Genomic DNA, 6,376 nt, shown 5'->3' on the forward strand with positions numbered 1-6,376 from the left:
TTGTTCTTTTTCACATGTTGATTTATGTAAATTCCCTATTGCTTGTTGCCCTCATCCTGACATCCTGTGTTTTTCCAAGAGTTTAATTTAGTTATGTTTTTGAGCTTTCAGAACACAATTATTTTGTTTTGTTTTTAAAAGTTTGTTTGAATCCGGATCCAGATAAGGGTCCATAGGCTGCATTTGGCTGGTGTCTCTTAAGCCTTTCAGCCTTTCTTAATCCATAGGTTTTTCCTCATCTCTTTCTTCTTTGTAGTTTGCTTGTTGAAGGAATCAGTGAGGCTGCTTTTAACTCTACCCAACAGAAACCCAAGAGAACGCGAAAGCTAAAAAAGTTGCATTTACCTCCAGAGAAAGACAGAGGTCCCACTGAATCCAAAGGCCAGGGTGCAGCAGAGCCCGAGGAAGAAGCCAGAACAGAGCCGTCCTTTGCACACTTTGCCCCGCTCGTCTTTCTCCGGATTGCTCTCTTTGTCCTCCGGTCTGTGTGGCAGCAGGTGGCCTCCGTACCCCCTGCTCCATTCAGGGGACCAGCCAGACAGTGGCTGCATTCAGCCCCGATCGGGATTCCCGACCAGATGCTTCCATCCGGTGGCCCTGTCGTAGGCCTCCAATGCTGGGTGCCCTTACCACCTGAACCAGTGGGCGGAGCTCTCAGCGTCTACACGGCACAGTGATGGTTCCAGTCTCATGGGGCCACTGGGTCCAGTCTCACGAGGCCTGCACGGTGGGGCGCACTTAGTCCAGAACACACGGCACCTTTAGCCGTCAAAAAACAGACCACCAGAAACTCTCAGGAGCCCTGAAGTTCACTTCGAATGCAAGGGTGCTACGCGGCATGGCCCCCTGCTTCCTCCTGAGAGGCGGTCAGACGCGGCTCCTTGATTGGCAGTGCCTTTAAGCCAAGTGCCCGGTGGGAACGTGGGCCGGCCGTGCCCTTGGCGCTGTGCGCAGGTGGGCGTTAGGCAGCCAGGCTCCTCCTCGTGGTTCCTGACAGCGTGTGCAGAACACGCTGGCCTGGGAGAAGGCCCTTCGTGGCAGCTCGTGGCTCGGACACCCCCACGCCCTGGGGCTCTAGCTCAGGCTCCCCCTGGGAGAGCCTTAGTGATCTGCCCTTCCAGGCCCAGCGCCCCGCAGGGCTGGTCTCCTCCCCGATTCCTGGGCATCCCCTCCCCGGGGCCTTGGCTCCGTCCGCTGGGCCCACCTGCCCCCTGAGGCTGTGTGTGCCTCCCAGGAACAGCCTGAACAATACTGTGAGCGGGGACTGCGGGCGTTGCAGGGAGCAGGTGCAGAAAGGGAGTGGACGGCCTGGATTTTGTTCCTAGAGCCACGCAGGTGAGGTTAGATGGACAGATTAGAGGTCAGGGTTGCAGCTGGAACGTGAGTGAGCCAGGCTATTCAGAATGGGTGTGGTTTCAGAGGCCAAGTGCAAGGAGCAGACTGGTAGATGGGTTTTCTGCTCATTCAGTAACATCTATAGCCGTGTATGAGGCACTGGGGCGTGGCCAGGTAGGGGGCGGGGCAGCAGTTGTATGAGACACTTTCTACAATGCATTTACTCATCCGTGTCTTCATTCACTGAGTATAGCCTACTTCCTTGAAAACACGTACGGCGGCTTACCTGATCCATAGAACAAAGTTAAAAAGAAAATTAACAAGGGACACCCGGTGGCTCGGCCGGTTAAGTGTCTACCTTCTGCTCAGCTCATGATCTCATGGCTCAGTGGGTTTGAGCCCCGTGTCGGGCTCTGTGCTGACAGCTCAGGGCCTGGAGCCTGCTTGGGATTCTGTGTCTCCCTCTCTGTCAGCCCCACCCCTGCTCACGCCCTGTCTCTCCTTCAAAAATAAATAAACATTTAAAACAAAAATTAAAAAAAAGAACCTCTCCAATCAGAATACCAGATTGCCCTGAGGAGCGGAGTAATTCTGGATTCTGCGTGGTGCTCAGAAAATGGGAAAGAAGATTACTGCCCTTGAACAGAATTTAATCTACTCAGAACCTTCACCTACAAGGTGGAGGCAGCTTATATGATTTAATGTTTTTTACCTGTTTCTGTTTAAACTTTACAGAAGAGAAAAAAAAATCAGTGATGATTGTTTGGGTCCATTTTTCTTCTTGCTCCCTTGGGTCCCTCAGACAAAGGAGGCCTTCAGTAGGGGTGAGGTCAGGGAGTAGTAGGTGCAATGAGCGACTGGTCATGGAGAAGGCCGGCTGCTGAAGAACGAAAGCGAAGGCAAGAGTCACATCAAAGTCTGGTTGCCCAGATGTTCTTTTTCTGAACGGTTTTGGTGAAGGGAGGAGTGGCATTCTGGGACAGGCAGGCACCACACACTCAACTCTTCTGCTGCGTTTCTTTCCCACGTGCCGGCCCCGCCCCCTCACTGGTCTTGAAGCCCCGAAGTGAACATTGTAAAAGTTGGGCAGTGAGGTCCGGCCACCAGGAAGACCTAGGGTGGTCGCTTAAGTCACGTGGTGGAGACTGTGGAGTGGAGGGAGGGGCTTGGCAAACCGCAGCCCACTGCCTGTCCTTATAAATAAAGTTTTATTGGAACACAGCCATGCCCATTTACGTACTGTCTTGGCTGCTTTCCCACCAGAGTTGACAAGTCGCCGGGGACCACGTGGCCTGCGAAGTCTGAAACATTTACCGTCTGGCCCCTGACAGGAAAAATCGCCAACTCCTGGTCCAGAGCGGTGGCTCGCAGCCCTGGCTAAGCCTCAGAATCACCTGGGGGGCTTTAAAAATGCAGATGCCTGGGCCCCGCCCCCAGGGATTTGGACTCAATTAGTCTGGAGTGGAGCCCAGGTACTGCTATATTTTTAAAGTTTCCCCAGGCGACTGTCCTTTGCAGCCAGAGTTAAGAATCACAGGTTTAGTCTCCCTGGGTTTGTTTTTTTGTTTTTTTTTTTAAGATTATAGAACTGGAATTTGCCATTGTGTGGATTTTTACCCAGTGACAATGATCCACCTTGACCTCGATGTCAGAGTGCAGTCCTTAGGTCTGAATCATGTGAAAGTTGCATGAGGGAAACCTCTAATGATAAAATCCTGCAGTGACCCCTCCTGGGATTAAATGTGCTGGCAGAGGGTTGGAGGTGAACCATGGTAGGGTGAGGGGCCGTGTCTGTGACGCACACGCCTGTGTGCACACGGGGACATGCATGTGTGTGTCCATTTGGGTGGCTTGTGTAAACATGGCTTTTGTCTGTTTTCAAACAAATGAGTCTCTAAAAGGAGGCAGTGTTGGGGCGCCTGGGCAGCTCAGTAGGCTAAGCGTTTGACTCTTGGTTTAGGCTCTGGTCATGATCTTGCGGTTGGTGGGTTTGAGCCCTGCAGCTGGCGCCATGCTGACAGTGCGGAGCCTGCTTGGGACTCTCTCATTTTCTCTCTCTTCCCCTCCTTCACTTGCTCTCTTTCTCTTTCAAAAATAAATAAGTAAACTTTAAAAAATGTAAAACGAACCAGTGGTTTATGGAAGCGTTCACACTAGTCGCATCTGCACAGCTCTGTCCCCCCTCCCCCAGGGCCCCAGCCGGTCCTCCCTTCTGCTAATTAACACACAATGTGGGTGACACTTCCAGCTGGAGGAGAATCTGACACCTCTCGCCTCCCACCCCCACCAAGTTTCCAGCCCTACTCTCTGGCTCAGGGGAGGAATTTAAAGTCACTGCCGGTATCATTTTTTGTTGGCAGCAACAGTTGTAAATGGGAATTTCACAGTTTGCTTTATCCCTTGCATTTAAGGCAAATATTAAGCACCTTGCCTCCCACTGTCTGCGTCTCCCGTGCGGATCCCAGTGCCTCCTGCCCTCCCGGCCGCTGTCCCTTTGGGTCCTGCTGTCCCTGGACGCGGAACCGTGTCTACCGGCCAGAATGACGAACTCATCCCAGTTTGCAGGGGACTTCCCCCAACTTTTAGCACTGAACGCACCGTGTCTCAGGATCCCCCTCGGTCCCCCTCGGCCCTGGGTGAACCGGGACAGCAAGTCACCCTAATATTCGACATTCTCACAGCAGATTTGCCTTGCTCATACTTGAAAACATTGTCAGGTCAGGTGTGGGGTTTATTAAAGACAGATGTGCTTAAAACTGCAAATTAAGGGGCGCCCGAGTGGCTCAGTCAGTTGAGCATTCGACTTCAGCTCAGGTCATGATCTTGTGTTTGTGGGTTCAAGCCCCGCATCAGGCTCTGTGCTGACAGCTCAGACCTTGGAGCCTCCTTTGGATTCTCGCTCACTCAAAAATATATAAACATTAAAAAGTATTTTACATTAAAGTCGCTTGTGTGAAGCTTTTAATCTTCTTTAAAAAAAATAGCTGAACCCAAGAGGTTGAACTACATCTTCTTATTAGGGCTGTTAAGGTCTGTTTCGGGGATAAAATACCAGGTTAGCCTTTATCCTGCAGTTGAACTAACCTGGGCATCAAACAGATCCTTCGTGAAGGTTCTTCAGGAGGATGTTAACTTTGAAGGGGTTCGACTGGCCCAGTGCGGCGCCACAGGGAGAGCTTGGCTTATGGGGACCAGTCTTCTCTAGCTGTACCGCTGAGGCTGGGCAAGTCGCTTATGTCTGAGACTCGGTGTCCCCGTCCACGCAGGGTGTCCCTGTCCACGCAGGAAGCCCACCTGTGAAGTTGGCAGGAGAGCTCGATGGTGGGCGTCAGGTGACTCTAACTGTGCCAGGAAGAGGCTTACTGTTGACTCCTCCCCTCCTTCCTGGGGAGCCTGGTTCTCACTCAAGACACAGGTGGCACGGGCGCCTGGGTGGCTCAGTCCAGTAAGCATCCGACTCCCGGTTTCGGCTCAGGTCACCATCTCATGGTTTCGTGAGTTCGAGCCCCACATCGGGCTCCATGCGGAAAGTTACAGAGCCGGCTTGGGACTCTCTCTCTCCTTCTCTCTCTAACCCTCCCCCGCTCATGCGGTCTCTGTCTCTCTCAGAAGGAAAAAATACAACTTAAAAAAAATTTTTTTTAAAGGCAGGTGTTAGCAAGGGTAGCAACTGCCTGTGGCTTCACACAGGGATGACGTATGTCTGCCTCATTCAGCGGTCCAACCGTGATATCCCTCACTTCAGTGCTGCTGGGGCGTCCTTGTCCAAAGGAAGGCTCAGGAGTCCACACTCCTAACCTATCGTGACTCTGTCGTCCTCTGTGTCCTTGGAATTGTCCCTGTGCCGTGGGCACAAAGCGCCGGGGATTGTACAGGCCTTGCTGTAGAGTGATGCACCTCAGACCTACTCACCTTCCACCGGTGGGACTTTGTGGTGAGGCCCCCCTCCCCCCAGCTGCAAGGGGCCCTGGGAAATGTAGTTTGGCTGCATGCCCAAGAGGAAAAGGACACAGGGTTTGGCAAACTCACGGTAGCCTCTGTCACGGGACGAGTAGCCGCCTAATTCAGTGGCTGTGGGGACCCAGTGGAGGCATCCCCATGAATGAACGTCTTTGTATTTCCAAAGGAGGCTCCCACAGGAAGTTGTGGCTAATTTCGCACAGAAAAGGGGACTGGCTTCCAGCAGTCTTAAACATAAAGAAATTTCTTTATTGCACGACTTGTCAGGGCTTTTAATATACTGCTATTTCTCAGACTTATTGGACTCCTCTTTGGAGAGCCCTTTGAGAACTAGGAGCCTACGGAGGCCCTTCAGAAAATGCTGCTTTAGGGGAGCCTGGCTGGTTCGTTCGGTTAAGCGTCCAACTTTGGCTCAGCTCATGATCTCTTGGTTTCTGTGTTCGAACCCCGTGTCAGGCTCTGTGCTGACAGCTTGGAGCCTGGAGCCTGCTTCACATTCTGTGTCTCCTTTTCTCTCTGCTCCTCCCCCACTTGCATTCTGTCTCTCTCTCTCAAAAGTAAACATTAAAACAAAAATTTTTAAAAAAGAAACACTGCTTTAGAAGTTACTCAAAATTCAGAAGACACAGGTGTAAAAAAATCACCAAAATTTGTGGCCCATGATGGAGAGTTCAGTCTCCCAAGGATCTCGATGTCAAGGGTCCTGAGGTGAGCCTTCGTGGTATGTGAAGAGAATACTTTTCTGCCTTTCCTTCCTCCTTTTTTCCTTCCCTCCCTCCTTCTCACCCTCCATCCTTCCTCGTGCAGGATAGGGGCCCACATCCCATTACCCGTGGCCGGGCACCATCATTATTGTCTGCTCCCTGGATGGGTATGTGACTGATCTGTCCCGTGCCGCTTAAATCCCCATTGTGATTTCAGCTGGGCACATCGGGACAGTCCACCCGGTCTCGACATCTGGGTGGATGTTAAAAAATCCCTTTGCTTGAGCCTGGGTTTTTTTATGGCTGGCTGGCGTCATCCGTCATCATAAAAGTGGACCGAGGTTTAGCACTGAGGTTAGACAGAATCACTCACGGAA

Source organism: Crocuta crocuta, unplaced genomic scaffold (genome assembly GCF_008692635.1).
Source record: "Crocuta crocuta isolate KB4526 unplaced genomic scaffold, BGI_CrCroc_1.0 scaffold299, whole genome shotgun sequence".
NCBI classification, from domain to species: domain Eukaryota; kingdom Metazoa; phylum Chordata; class Mammalia; order Carnivora; family Hyaenidae; genus Crocuta; species Crocuta crocuta.